Consider the following 16481-nt stretch of genomic DNA (forward strand, 5'->3'; position numbering starts at 1 on the left):
AGATATCAGTCTCATATGATGATCTTATTTACTCAAAACATAGATACAAAAGAATCCTACTCTATATACTTAAAGCGTGTGTGTATATGTATATACTGTACATATAATGTGAATATTTTAAGACATCTCTTAGCTTTGACTGTTGTGTACAATTAGTTCAGCTCACAATAATTTTATAATTTTGATTGTAGTTCATCTGAATGACAGGAAAGTTGTAACTGGAGATTAATGTTTCGGAAGCACTTAGGCACATGTGGAAGGTGGTCAGAGTGGTTTATGCTTGGAGACTTATTTTTAATTCTTATTACTAAAATGGTGGAATTATTTGGTATGGCCTTCATATCGTTTTTCTGCAACAATAGGAGAGGTCTGACTATTAGTAGTTACATTAATGTTAGAACTATTCTGTTGCTATTGAAAGCTACAACTGTTAAAGTACAGATTGCTAATCACATATCTTTATTATGATATTATTATGAATACCTTAAAGCAGATAATTGTTCAGATAGTATGCTTTATGGCCTGTTAAACTACTTGAGCAGTCAAAGACTTAAGATACTATGAAGTCCTTATACTTCTAAGTGATCCTATACAAACAGAACATTATGTTTTCACTGATCCTACAGAGAGGACTGGAGTTGAGGCATAGCCTCAGGCTCCTCTTTATTTCAAGAAGTTCTGCAGTTCTGTGCTATAGCATTTGACTGCTTGCCACTTTTTGTATTTTCTTTCCCAGTTTTGAAATTCCACATGTGCAACCTACATGTTTTTGAATAAAAAGACAGACACTGTAGAAACTCCTTTGCCAGCCTACCACAGATCTTCCTTAAATGTTAGACCGGATTCTTCCACTGCAGTTGAGTGTATTGCCTTCCCTAAAATTTGCTTACCACCCCATGCGGCAGGCAGATTATTAGCTGGAAACCCACTACATCAGGTCCATGGCTTGTAAATATGCATTATTAACTCTGGTACAAAAGCAGGGTTTTTCTTATTTTGCACTCTAGAGACAAAAGGAGAAAGAAAAAGAGAGAAACCAAAGGTGGAAAAATAGGTTTATACACTTGTGTCAGCCAGTCTTGAACTTGAATTAAAGTCATATCCACCACACTTAGCTAAATACTGCTGTTTAGGTCACTTTCAAAGGCTAATACAGGTAAGTAGTTGAAGGAATAGTTATAACAACATGTCTTATATTTTGACGCCTTTAACTATGTTAATATTCACAGAAGTGCCTGAGAATTATTCAAGATAACTATTGCCCGAAAATAATGCTATTAGTCAAACAAAATATTTGATGTTAAAACAAGCTGATGTCTGTGTTGCTGAGTAGTTACATGCAGGCTATGTACAGGACTTGCCCTTATATGAGACCTCATACAGGAGCTGTATCCATCCATGTTTAACACTTCAAAATTATTTTTCTCTTTCCAACTAAGATACCTCAACATTTCTGTTTCAGCTGTTTAATTAAAAGTTACTGAATAGCTTTGCATTTATTCACTCATGACTGAAAGCATAACTGCACCTGGGGCAGGATTCCCAGACAAACAGATTCTTTAGAAATGTCAGGGCTTTTCAAGTTATATTGTTAAATGTAACTTCTGAAATAAACTTCCAGTGATGATTCTTTAAAAGTTGTACTAATATTTTAAATTGAAACCAGTGCCAGGCTGGCATTGTTATAAATGACGTTTGTCAAAATAGTCTATTTGTTGTTGTCTTTTGAATGACCACTTCTGATTTTCACATCTGGCAGTTAACTATTCGGTGGGGTGTAGTGAGGCAGAAGAAAGGAGGGAGAGAGCTTTTGTATACGTAGCATGTATATATTTGGTATACACATATTGCATATATACATGTACTTACATAGCATGCATTGCATATATACATTTTATATAGATTTGTGGTGAAAGATGATTTTTTAAAATTAAATTTTCATGTTAAGAAATTTAAGGGTGTGTGTGGGGAGGTTGTTCCATATAAATGGTTTGGTGTATTTATAGTGTAAATGTGTATTTATGCATATTGCATAGTTATTTGTTTCAGCCCTGTTGTTTCACTGGTAGATCAAAAAAGTGCAAAGGAATTCTTAAGAACACAATTCAAACTCTGTTTCATTAAATCAAAGACTCTGACTGGTTTCAATGAACTATACAGGCAATCCTGTACATTGATTAAAAAAGAATATGAGCCATATATGAGCCATATTAATAAATGAATATTTACCATGGCTTTGTTTGGCATGATCATTTCTACAAATAAAACTTTACTTTTCTGGCTCTTTTTTTTTTTTTTTTAGTGTGAGGGTTGACAATTGCACTGTTTAAATCGGTGACGCAACATTGCTCAAATATCAGACCTACGCCTATGAGAAGGCTATCTTGGTATAGACTAATACATTATGTATAGTCATTCTGCCAACTGGTATATTACAGAAGAACGCAATCGATATAAGGACACCACCACAGAAAAGCAGGACTGGGGGTTCTGTAGTAATACGATGTTATCCTAACCATCTTTTGGAAAGTTAGCACACAAAAATTAGTTATTCTAAGACAACCCTGTCATAAAAGTTGTCAGAGAATCAAATCTCTGAACCAACTCAGGTTTAAAACGTGTTTTTACACACCCTTTTCTGCTGGAATTATACTGCTGGCATTAAGGACTGTTTCCTATGTTTTAATGAGGTTGAAATCTTTGTTATGTAGGTTAGAATTTCTTATTTTTCCAGCAGAAACAGATTCAACATGTATAACACACTCTTAACTATGATGTTACTAGATGATAATTATATTTTAATCATGGCATAAAGACTTTCTAAAGAAAACATGCAAAGACAACTAAGAAAAATTTTTATCATTAAAAATGATAAATAAAAGAAATGCAGCATGTAAGCAAGTGAAAGTTCTATCCAAGGACTGGCTTGATTTTCAAAACACAATACAGTTTCAAAACAATGTTCCCAAGCAGTTTAAAATCCAGACATCATCTTCCGTTCATCCAAGGGTTTGCTAAATTAACATCAACCTATGAAAGCAAAACCAATGCTTTAGAGAAAAATGAACATTTTTATTAAAAATATATTCCTTACTTCTAGAAGTTTGAAAATGTAAATAATAAAATCAAAGGAGACCAAATATTTATATTTTTTTCATATAAAACTGGGGTATATATTCACACCCTCAAAGTCTCTTTGAAATAAAAGGGGGGATTTGTTTGAACAGATTGATCAGGAGCGTCACGATGTGCCCCAGTCAAACAAGGGAAGTAATACAGCTGCAACTGCAAGCTGGGGGCACATCTCTCTCACTTAATATACAGAGATTATTCTGTACATACAGAATACATACAACCTCTGAAAATGTATTTCTGTTTGCTGTTATTAGCCAAATTCAGGAATTTGGTGTTTGTATCTGTCGATCATGCAGCAAGCTTAATTGAAATGGACTACTCAGCATAAATGCTTAAGGATTCTGGTTTATGTATGCTAAATTAAATAGGGATATCTGTATGATATTAGAGATAAGGGACACCAGTTGTAGGCAGTTGTCACCACTACTGCTGCTTTGTGTAGTTGTGATACGGTAGCAGCCATCAGGCTGGATACATGCTGGCTGCCCTGGAATCCTTGCTTCCAAAAGTATGTGACCAGTGGGACAGAGAAGGGGCTATCTGTAGCCACTGCTGAAAAGGTACGCAAAGGAAATACAGGGGCTGCCAGAGAGCAAAATATTGTCTCATATACTCTTTTTTCTTGTTTTGTGGAATAACATTTGTTCATTAAATCCCACATGACTGAATAAAGCTGGTAGCTTGATTTTAAATTAGTTGGGAACTCCAGTGGTCTCTGACCCAGGGCTATGAGTTATTATATTGAACACACTTGCAGACATTGCTTAACGGTTCTACATCTTGCTTTCCACTGACACAATACTCCTCAAACTGACATGCAGGACAACGGAATATGTTGCCTGAAGCACATTGTTCACTCAATACTGTTGCCCATGGACCAGGCAATGATGGAGCCACTGCTCTAATAATTCTTCCCAGGATGGCCAGAGGAACCCTAGGTAATCAGATGGAAAGCTGCACATGCCCAGGAATCCTGTCTAAGGGAAAGACTTTGAGCTATGCTTTTTACATAAGCATAGTACATTTTATGCACAATAAAGAAATTACCATGATGCCAAAAATGCATGGTAGTATTTAATGAATAAGAGTATCAAGACAATCAGCAAGTTCATCATACATGAGTTAGCAGTGCAGTCAGTGTGTGTGCTTTCTTATTTACAGTTCTGTCTCCCTGTGGATTTTTAAAGGAAACAGCACATTTAAAACTAAGTGCTCTGCTGAATGTATACAGGCAACTGTTTTTAAATTTAATTATTTTAAGAAAAAAATCTTTAATAGGGTTATTCAATAGTCACTGTGGTTTTATTGGTCTGTTCCGCTTCTTGCCTGGAAGAACTTACTACACAGGAGCTGTTCCAAGTGTAATGCAGAATAAACTGGGATAAAGATGCCTCCTAAGCTGACGCTTTGTACGTGTTCATTATCTTTACCAGTAGGTGGAGCTGCCACGTTAGGTGCTGCGTTTTTTTCACTTCTCCCCCTCCATTCCCCCACCCTTCACCCCCTCCTTCTCCTAATAAGCTGTTTTCTGATATATGTTGGGTACCATCGAGTGAGACTGAGAACAGGAAGCGGAGGCAGAATCAGAGAGGATTCTGGAAAGGTCTCTGTGTTTTCTTTTCCACTGAGAATACAGAAATGATATTTAATTAGTAAAGCTTTGTGGATGGAAACCTGGACTATTTCAGGAGGAGACATATATTATCATATTATTCTTGGATGCTGGGCTTTGCAGTGATTTATCATTCTCTTTCAATCAGGTAAGATGGCAAAACATTTAATTGTACCCATAATAAATCTTAGCAATATAATCTTTTCCACATTTTGGAATCAGATTGTACCCTCTGGTTTGCTGTTAAGGTAGAGCCAAAGATGGAATAGGGAATTCAAAGCCATTTTGTACTGACTGATTGTGATGATGGTGTGATTTTTTTTTTTCATTTTAACCTCGTTAAATCTGATATCTGGCCTCTTACTCTTAATGTGATGTTGTGATGCAGTAGTCTTGCAAAATCAGATCAATTCATAATCAAGGTATACTAAATTAATTCCTAGCATTTTGTAGAAGTGACCTTGTTTCCTAAGAAGAAAAATCTGGTGATATTCAGGCTCAGGAGCAGCAGGTCTCATAAGATTCTGAGCATCTCAGATTCTGATAATCCAGGAATAAAATCTGTGTGGTTTGTAACAGCTATTTTCAATATATATATGGTATTTGAAGAAATTCCCTTATTAGCTAGATTTTGAAAAGATGTATAAGAAAATATCTTCTTTCTGTGCCATTTTTTGCATGGTTGGTTGTCTGTGTGTATGAGAGAACAGGCTGACCAACTGTTAATTAAGCAAAGGTCCACACTGATGATAGTTCACATTTTGCCTGTAATATTACTGTCTAGTTTAATACGTGCTTCTTAATATGACTGTTGAAAGAAATCAGCACAAGGCTTATTATATTTCTTCATATTATTGTCCGTTGATATATTGTCTCATTCATTGTTATCAGTAATAATTATATCTGTCATTTATTAAAGGTAAAAGGAAAATATTGAAGATCACTTTGACATGTGAATTTTTTTACCAGTTGTGGTTCTACAGACACATATTCACATTAAAACTATGTATGTTACTATAGCGTTATTTTGGAAATTATTTCCAAGAGAAAACGGCGGGGGAGGGGCGGGGGTGAGCCAAAAAAACCCAACTATACAACAGAATAAAGAGCCTACTGTTTGCAAAACATCATCTCAATACGTACCAAAAAACAGAAAGCAGGATTTGGTCTCAGGTGGCACTCAGAGCAGCAACTGAGGCCTGTACCTAAAGTAGTGATGTTTTTAAGTATAAAAGTTGTTAATTTGTATTTTTTGTGGTGCCAAATCATTGTGCCTGTGGTGTCCTTGTGTAACTTCAAAATAAATAATTTATAATAGTGATGATGTTTGTTTTAAAAACATACCATGTTTTTGATTTCATAAGTGATTTGTCAAGAAAACAGTTTCAGAGGACTTTTTAATAGTTTAATATTTAATCTTTGCTTCTTGCACATCTTCATTTTGGGTGGAAAGATTGTTAAAGACTAGAATGCGACCTGCTGCAGTAATTTGAAGCTTCATAGCACCTCTTAAACAGATGTGTTGTTTATTAGGCCTTGATATTTATAGAAATTACACTTGTGTTGTTAGGTTATGATTTTTCTCTCTAATGAGCAGAAATTAGAAGCCTGTACTGATTTTCTTAGCTGTGCCAATTAAACTCAGTCTTGTAAAGTTCTGTTTAGATAATACTAGATGCTAGCAGAGGTAGAGACTTTCATGTTTTCAATGGAGAACATGAAACGATTCCTCTGTGCCCTCTCAGATTCTGTCAGTGGTAGTCTGGTCATTTTCCTTTATTATCAGGTAACCTGGAGTGGGGAAGGATCAAGGAAAAGAGAAAGTATAGAAAACATGGGGGTTTTAATCAATATGCTGAATGACAAATTTTGTGTTTTCACCTCTTTTTCTTCATCAGATATCATTAAATGAGTTAACTTGTACCTTAAGAAGATCAGGCACAGAGATAAGTTTATTTCCCCTCAGAAGAGTAAGGATTTTAGAAGCAAAAAGGATGGTGGGATGTGAGATGGAACTTTCTGACTGATGGTATCCATTTCCTTCTGCTGCTCACATTCTCAGCCCTATATAATTTGTTATATGTATGCTATGTATTAATTACAGTGCTGGAATCCCACAACTTTTGATGGATCACAGAATAGCAGATGCTAAGAGAGTTCTTTTTATAAGGCAAGAAAGCTGTTATCTTGTTCTCTAAAGTGCAGATCCTGGCCCTTCTTATCCGTATTCTGTTCTTGCCATAAGGTGACAAATGAAAAAAATTGCTTGAACCGTGCTTGAGTTAAACCTAAGGTGAAAAAAATGCAAATGTCTGATACTTGGTACCTGATTTGTTAAGATGATCTGTTTGTTGAACTCTGAAAATGACTATTGAAAGTAAGTTTCAGGAAGTTACATATACTCTGTTCTTTATCAGGAAATTCTAGTTAGAAGTTAGAAACTTAACTTTCAAAGGTCTAATTAGGTTATTTGCCACTCAGTGTAACTCTTCTATATTTTATTAGCTTCTAGCTGTTAATCAGTAATACGTACTGTTGCTATTTGCAGGGAATATTGCTTTTTAATCCTCAAATAAATAAAAGGTTTAAAATATCATCATAAAATTGATGCTCACTAGTTCAGACTGCTTACAGAACAAATATACACATTGAGCTGTGGCTTCAGTGAGTCCATCAAACCAAGTGTCAACCATCATAAAATCCATCTATAGGAAACTGCGTCCTCTTCATTGGAAAGCTGCTGTTACTTATTACAGCTACTACTTCTGATTAAAAGCGCTGAAGCGCATTGCCAATGGCATCTCTCTCCGAGTTTGCTATTGATTGCCCTCCCATAGGACCTTGATATTGCAGCTGGTATCTTGCAACCAGTTCATCTGCTTTCATCAAAATTTTCTTTATGAACAACTGGAAACCTTAGTATATTACTGTGATAGTGTTATTGCTTGATTTTCCTTGTCTTATGATGAGGTAAAGCTCAGGGACTAGGGATAAGAGCGGCTCAGGCAGGGACTGTATTACTTCAAAATATAAATATAGAGTAGGAGCACCATATGCTCTTGAGTAACCATAACTTGTGTGTACTACCACTGTAATCCTAAACAGAAGTAAGCCAGTTAAATTCTAGGTCACAAAACTATCTGGTCTCTCTTTTGCTCATTATCCATCCTCAAACGATTTAATTCCATTAGAAAAAAAATCCTGAAACAGAAGTACCAGCCAACCCACCCCAACACTGTCATTTCAAATTGTTAAACTTTAAGGTGGTTGCCAGTCTTGGTAAGGTCTTGCTACAAAATTTACTGTTCACTTACTCTACCAACAAAGACAGATAATGGAATGTGTTTTACTGTAAAAAATGCAACTAAAAAGTTAAAATTTAATTGAAGAGCTTAAGGTTTTATGAAGCTCTTTCACATGTACAAAACTTAAGGAACAGGTTATGCTCAGATTAATTATTTGTCTGGTTATTCATTCTTTATTGTTATTGATCTCTTCTTACTGAGTAGTTTTACTTAGCCAAGTATAATCATAGAGCTGCCATGTGCACAGGTCCTGTTTTCAATCTGGAATTGTTTATCTTGCTACTTCTGTGGATTTCTAACTTGATCTGTCAACTTGCTGGATGTTCAACATGTGTTGAAGTCATTATATATGTATAGATCAGATGAACAGCACATACAGCTGACTCCCTACACCTGCACTGCATCAAGCACGTCCTCATATTTCTTTGCAGGATTTCTTGAATGAAAGTATGAGGGACACTAGTAGATTTGGAAGGATGTCACAGATGACAGTATGGAAAATGGCTGAGAAGAGTATCAATACTATTGGCTCTGATCCCCTTTATATACCCAGTATAACCACTTAACAGGAAGATCTTGAGATAGATACATAGCAGGCATTTTCCATGTATGGATGATTTATGCTTGTTAGACATTGCTTATTTAAGATTAGGCCCTCCTTTCTGAAACGAGAGGGGAGCAGTGTTTCTGGTCTTTTAGGGTAATTTATTTTAAGAACAATGTAAAGTGAGAAACTTCTTTTATGTGTGTGTGAAATTTGGGGCTAGCACAAATTGTTGCATGCTCTGCTTAACTATAAAATAGGATTATATATGATTATATATGTTTCTAAGAAATTACAAGAACTTCTAAGAAATTTGTATTCAAAACCACTACGGCAATGCAGATTGTGAATTAAAATAAGCAAGGAATAAAGGGAAATTAATTGTTCACAGGAGAAATAGTTACTCTTATATAGGGCACTGTAGCACTATGTGGCCTGGCTACTGTAGTCATTGAGAAAAAACCTGCCATCTTTTCTCATCAATTATGTGTCTTTTCACTGTCTGGTAGTCCTGGGATAGGAGTAGAAATTTTCTGAGCCTATATAGCCTGAATATGGGCCCTTTTGTGTCAAATTCTTGCCTACATTGCTTCGAGTATCCTGAAAAGTCTGCCCTTTCTTATTCGTTATTGTACTGTCTTTTAATATTTGGACACACTGAGGAATTTCAAATTTATGTTAAATAAAAATACATTCTCAGAAAGCGAAAGTCCTTGCTTTGGTTTTAAATATGTCCAAATAAGAAGTTTTCAGATGTGAAAGTGAATGCACTTTCTTTGCAAACATCTCTCACTGCCTTCTCAAAAGACAGGCACAGAGTACAACTGTGTTAACTGTACCAAGACTTTGATACAAGAATATTTTTATCTTTCTATTCATATTTGAAATATATGTGTGGCAATCTTGGAAACCTGAAGATGAATTCACCTGTGTCCCACCTAAAACACGGGAATTTTTTTCTCAGGTGTAGTTAACATGATACCAACTCAATCTCCTTGAGCACTGAAATTTCTCTACAGTTACTACTGTTAACAGCATTTGCTTTTGAATGTATATCTAATTGTGCTGTGGTTAAATAATAAGGGTCAAGCTGGTGGACTACAAAATCAGGGTATTAAGTCATAGGAATGAAGAAGCCCTATCCATTTTAGAAAAGTTAACCTAACTCCACAGTGACAGTCAAAAGAAGACATTTTTCACCATGGATAATTGGTTCTTATTTGAACAGATATTTGATTGTGTTTTCTTAAAAAGCACTCTTTAGAGGGAAAGAATACCCTAAATCTAAACTGTATCCAAAACCTCAAGTTTCCTGTGATAGCTTTTATGTTACACAGAGAAAGAGCACTTTGAAATGATGAGTGAAGGCATACACCTAACTTGCACTCTTGCACCCTATCAAGGAGCAAAGCAAATTGCACTCATCGCCAACAGCTTTGAATCTTTTTTAAAAATTCTCATTAATTTTATTTTAACTTAAAGCCCAAACAGCTGTAAAACTTGTGTATGGTAGATGAAAGAAAAAGTGCTAGGGTTTACATTAAGAAAGGCAATTGTTATTTTAGGTCTTGAGTGGAAAAAACTTGATGACAGAAATAAGTAGTTAATCTCAAAAAGGCCAAAAAGTCCAAGGTCAGATTTAACTGAAAGAGGGCAATCCTAATGTTAACCTTCGTTCATATGAAATGTCTGTCACTAATATTTAAGGCCAAAATGTTCATGTGAAGAAATCTGTCTCGAGACAGAAATTCTGACCAAAAGCAATATAAAAAAAAATTCAACCTGTGTTAGGAAGCAATTTCTTCCTACTGAGTGAAGATGTAACTGAGTATCACGAGTCTTCCTGGAAGGTTTTTACAAACACCAGTTTAAGTTACTTGCTGTGTATTTCCTACGTATCAACTCACTTTAGTATGTGTTACAATAGGAAGAATACTAGCATTCTAGTAGCTGCTGTAACACTAGCTATTATTCTGTAGTGTATATTACTTAAAGCTATAGGCCTCTAATCAGTACAATATTTCATGAATGTACTGAAATTTCAGCATTACAAGAGACACCTTTTAAAGAAGTGGTAGAACTTGTAACTCACAGGCTTTGCCTCTTTGGATTTATTACATAGGGGTAGTGGCTAGGTCAAAGTCATACTTCCATAATCCATTTAGAAAATGTTCCAAACGTAGGGCTTGGTTAAATTTTATTAGGTACTTCCATGATGCCTGAATGAACTTAAAGAAATCCATGTACAGTTTTCATATGCTGTGTTAAACCACAGATATAAAGCACTCTATTTTCCTGTTGACTTTCTGTGCTTTTTCCTACTTGTGTAGTAATGACAACATTCAGCCAGGAATTGTGTGTAAGCCTCTCAAGCCAGAAGTTCCAATTTTTTCCCTTTCAGTTTCCTAGACAACTGTCAGAGTCTAAATACGATCCATTAATCTTGTGCTATACAAAATTTATTCTTTCATATTTTGTATTGATTAGTTTCTGGGGCTTAGCAAGGCTAGGAAAGTAAGTGTTCCAGCTGCATAGTTCTTAATGATTCAGTTAATTTTCTGAGTTTAATTTTTTACATATTTTTAGGTTTATAAGCAATATTTTCTGTTGCAAATGCATTTTCATAAGTTTCCCTAGAAAAATTTAGAAGAGTATTACTTTATAAACAGAGCTTTTGATTTTTTTTTACAAAGCAAAATCGATACTGTGATCTATTTAGATATTGCTAACTGATGTTTTATTGTGACTTCTTTAATACCTTCACAGTGGATAATGGTATGTTCCAGTGTTCCACTTATCAGCACATTTAAATTTTAATATGAGTACAAAAATTACTAGGAATTAGCTAAATCTAGATTATGGGGAACACTCAACAAATAATTCTGAATCTGGACAATTAATTTTGTGTGTAACTCTGTTTCTTGTCAATCTAAAAATGGGTTTCATTTCTATAATCACTTAACACTTCACATGTCCATATGGTTGCCCACAATTTCCGTTCATTGTCTGACATTTGTCTCTAACATGTGATTTCACTTAGTTGAAGCCATCACTGTCATATTGTCTTATAACTGTCTTTACAAGAGTATCTAATTTTGAACAACCTGATTTCTTTTCTAAATCACATTTCAGATGGAATCACACATTTTGCCACAGGATAAAGTGACAACAATATGCAACTATCTTTTCCAGGTCATCATTACATTGAAAGGGAGCTCAAGTGCATGAGGATATAGGTTGAAACTTTTTTTGAAGCAATATCATGTCTCAGAATTTGAAGGATATTCTAACCAGTCTTAAAATAAATGCTGATGCCATATAGATGGAAGAGCTTAAGAAATAGTCCCCCAGGAAAGAACATATATAGTCTGTCCATCAGGAATCACCACTGACTAGGCCTGAGATTTTACCTATGATTCAGTCATAGAAGCTGAATCAGGATAATCTACCCCAAATAAAAATTATTTTGGTCAATATCAGCCAAAATAATTCTCTATCATCACCTTCAGCTACAGTAAAACTGTATGATCTGGACCTACCTATAAAAATTTCTAGTCTTGGGGTGAGAACCAAAGTCATTAGATTAAAAAAACCCAAAAGTTTGGCTTTTTTTTTGGTATATTGCAATATCTGCATTATACAGGGGAAAAAAAAAACGCCTAAAAAATATGAGATGAATTATTAATTGAAATCCTGTAATGAAATTACTCTGACATGGCCCAGGCCTATTATAAATTCAGGAGAAAGGGCTCACAATTCTGCCAGCCTCCTTCCTTCAATTATTGCTGTGACTCCCATTGATACCACTATACTACCAATAATGTATGGCATTAGTAGATAAAAACCTGCATCTCTTATCCGTTGGAGATACAGCAAGTACAAACACAGGTAGGATGTAATAAATAGGGAGATGGAGACTAGGTGATAGGGTTACATGTGAAAAAAGGTTCTTTGCCTTGTGCTCTAATTCAAAATACGGATTTATTGAAATTAACCTGCGCTATTAGTGTTATTAACAATTTTCACATAAAGATTAGTTCCTCAACACACATTGACTATTAATTCCTTACATTTTGCAAATGGGCAAATATTTTAACTGGATAGAAGTTACGCTCCCTCTTTTGAAAACAAATGTCATATCAATGCTTAGTATTAGTGATTACTCTTTTATTAAGAAGCTATAGTATCCCTTTCATATTATTTTAAAACTTGCACGTAACAGCACTTACACATTTTGCCTATTTGCACTGTAGCTGACCGTGAGCTCAGCTGGCTACTTCAGGGGCAGAATCCAGATGCACCCAATAGGCAAAGGGATGGGGAAATCCCCTATGTACCCCCAGGGAAAGTTGCATTCAGTGGATAATATGCATTGGTGGATGAGTATCATTGGTGGCAGTAGGAGAGTCATGATCCCCTGAGGTTAGCGCTGGAGGCACAGCTTTCAGATGTCTTCAGTGGAGCCTCTCCAGTAGTGACTCACCACAGTAAGATGTGCTGAATCAGTGCATTACTCAAAATGACCAGAACATTGAAAGAGTTTTCTGCTAGCAATCGTTGGAATGACTTTACGTGACTATCAAATAAATAGAAGCAATAATTGTGGTACCACTTGCTGTATCTTTAGGCAGCATAATTATAGATTAATAGTAACTAGTATTAGGTAAATTCTGTGTTAGTTTTTGAAATATATTTTTCTGTAGGGGTACTTGAAGATCTGTCTTTAAAAACAAGAGCAGCAGTGGTCTAGTAGAAAACTTTCACTTTCTGTCTTCCCACCTTCTGTGTTCTCTTTGACCCAATCTGTGTCTACACAGATTTTATTTTATCTACAGAGTTTCTACAGTGGCTACTCATTCTTACTACATTTGGAGAAAAGTATCATTAAGGGCTGCTTTGGCAGGAGCAGAGACCTAGGAGAGTGATGTCTGTTTCTTTTCTTCTCTAGGAGTAAAACCAAAATAACAACATTTAAAAGTACAAAAAGAGCCATAAATTTATCTAGTTCAAGTAAGAATAAATGCCTCAAAGACACTTCATCTCAATCTCAATGTCTGAAGACTAAAATTTGCAAGTTGTAAGGAGACCATTTAAAGTTAGTGAACCAGATACTCAGATTATTAAAGCTTTAAAGACTGAGGAAGCCATAGCCAAACTTTGGTCAGCTCTTGCAGTGGAGCAAGCTTTAAATTGAAGAATGTGGAGAAGAAACTATCTTTTTCTGCTATTAAAATGCTTGAGATGAAAAAAAAAATTGTCACACAAACACTCATACCAACATTCTCTAAGATAAGTAACATGAAGATGTGTCCATATTTTCATACAAATATAGACTGAATTAGCTTCTCTTCCTGGTTAAAGACAGTGAATCCCTTAGGGAATAATGTTACACTGTGCAGTTCCCTAAGTGACAGATGAGAACACCCCTGTTAGCCTGGGCACAGTTATCCTGTGTCTACTAAAGACTGCACTAGTTATGCAGTAATCTCAAGACCCATTTTCCCCTTTTAGTTAAAGCATGCAGGTAAAAGAATAAATGGATTTTTTGAAACATATCACTCAAAGGATATTCTTAAATGGACTGTTGGTCTATGTTATGTTTTGTGGACAAACCCATGTTTCATCCTGCTTTTCCTACATCTTTTTGCTTTTAGGTTAGAAAAATGTGTCTACACGAATACGTAGAGTTATCTTTGTCTGCCACAATTAATTTTGAGAAGCTTTGGACACAGGAACAAAGAATTAGAGAGTCTTGAAGAAACTTCAGTCTTGAAGAAGCTTCAGCTCCCAAGGAGAAACTTTTCTTACCAATTGCATTTTCTGCTAGAAATGCGGCCTTTTTGTTTTCATGATAGCAAAAGATCCAGTGGCTAAATTCTGAGATTTGGCATTTCTTAGAAAAATAAAGGTAAGACTATCTTTTCTGCTCAGCCAAAACAGAACAAAAGTGATGTTTCAGTTAAGATGACCATTTGATATAGCACTATATATCTTCACTAAAATATCGGTGGGGAAATGAAACAAACATTTTAATGAGGTCTAGCAGTAGAAATTTGTGTTACATGTATTGTAGCTATTTTCCTTTAGAATGTAAGAATCTTTAACATTGGAATATATTTGTAAAATATTAAGTAATTAATTCATTAAGTACTGTATTCCAACTAGGCTGATGGGCTAAGACACTCTTCCTCTTAAATTGCATATGGTTTTCATTTAGCCTTTTTCTCCAATACTTCAAGTATTCACACTAGATCTCTTTCCACACTTTTTCAGAGGCAGCTTACGGTGTTAAAGAAAACGTAAGGCAGACCTGCATTTAAAGACTTCTTAGAGGTTTTGGTCACTTTTTATAATTAAATGGGTCAAATGATTTGTTTTGGGGTTTCTACAGCTTGCGAGTATGTATTGTGCACTGAGAAATGCAGGTTCATTTCTTTACATATCTAGTTTGGATTACTCCAGTTTACTAAGTAAGCATATATGGCCTTGATATAAGAATCTTAATCCACTATTTCCACTCCTATGCAAGAGGAGACAAGAAACAGGAACAACTTAATTCAAAAGTGAATGTTGCAGGTAGAGAGAAAAGAGATGAGTGTAGAATGGCAGTGGGCAAAACCAAAAAAAATAAGTGGGGGGAAAGACTATCCATAGCAATGTCTTGGTGAGGTAGAGCAGCGTCCAAAAATATCCTCCCAAGAAGCAGCTTCTGGATCTTTCAGACAGGTCTGAGATTACTTTCCAGTCTCTAATCTAATCTGAGTGTTTTCCCATTGGCCTAGAATTTCGCTCGTCAGACTGAACGTCATGTATTACATTCTACCCAGATCTGCAAACTCTTACAGTACTTTTATTGAGGTTCTTAAGATTTAGTTGATGTGCTTTCACACCTTATTGCAAGTCATTACTGAGGACATTAAATAAAATTGCATGTAAGATCCCTGAAGCACCACATTAGTATTAATTCATTAGTATTTACTCTATTTACTGTTCTTCAGACAGGTTTCAGCCAATGTGAACTACCAATTCATATTTAGCCACTTACCACTATCCTATTCTAAATCCTTCTAAAGTAAGGTTTTATTAAGGATGTAGTATTTCTGTTACATACCCTTATTAGTTGATTTCATAGTTTCATAACAAGGAAGTATTTTTGTCTTCTGTCATTTATTAATTTTATTAATAAATACCTGGTGATGATTTAATTATTTTTATTTTGGATGGTTACGTAACACTAATGCCTATAGGCTACTGAGGCTGACTGCACAAATCCAAACAAAAATCATAGTCATTCCTACAGATAAATTATAGTCTAAGGAAAATGAGACAATAGATGAATGATAAATGTTGGAAGGAATGGAAAAAAAAGAAAGAAAATCCTACATATTAGTCAGTTAGGACCTGTAAACATAAATTACCATAGTTTAAACTAGTAGATTAAATAATCAGCAGGTTCTTAGCAGGTGCTAAATGCTGGAGGCTGTTTTCAGCTTTGAGGAAGTATTCCTTTCCTTGAAAATACCTACTTTTGTGGAACCAACATTCATGGATTCCTTGCCTTAGGACCTGTGCATAGTTTTGATGTGGTATCTCGTTATATATCTCAAACCTGCAATTCATTGCATTGACCAATTTGAACTACAGTGACATTTGAGAGCTCTTTTTTTCTCTTTAGAGTTCTGTTTCTTATTCAAAAAATTTTAAAGCAGTAAAAAATAGTGTAAAGATGCCAGGAAAAACAAAGTAATCTTTTATGAAAAGATAATAATCTATAACTGTAAAAAATACTTCAGTGTGCTTCAGCAGATAAGGGGATAGTTTTTGCTTTGTGAAATTATCCTCCATGCAAAAGTACCTTGAGAAATTTCAATAAAAATATTTTATA

At 35.1% G+C, this 16481-nt stretch overlaps 1 protein-coding gene across 1 annotated transcript in view; it reads left to right on the plus strand.

The window, feature by feature from the left end:
• The first annotated feature begins 4700 nt into the window (after positions 1–4700).
• The window catches only part of LOC101917509 (sodium channel protein type 2 subunit alpha), a 78708-nt gene continuing 66927 nt past the window's right edge, over positions 4701–16481 (plus strand). The window contains exons 1-2 of the mRNA XM_027782712.2: positions 4701–4895; positions 14251–14504. The gene's annotated coding sequence lies outside the window, so the exon portion shown is untranslated. The remainder of the gene's footprint in view (positions 4896–14250; positions 14505–16481) is intronic.

Source organism: Falco peregrinus, chromosome 8 (assembly GCF_023634155.1).
Source record: "Falco peregrinus isolate bFalPer1 chromosome 8, bFalPer1.pri, whole genome shotgun sequence".
NCBI classification, from domain to species: domain Eukaryota; kingdom Metazoa; phylum Chordata; class Aves; order Falconiformes; family Falconidae; genus Falco; species Falco peregrinus.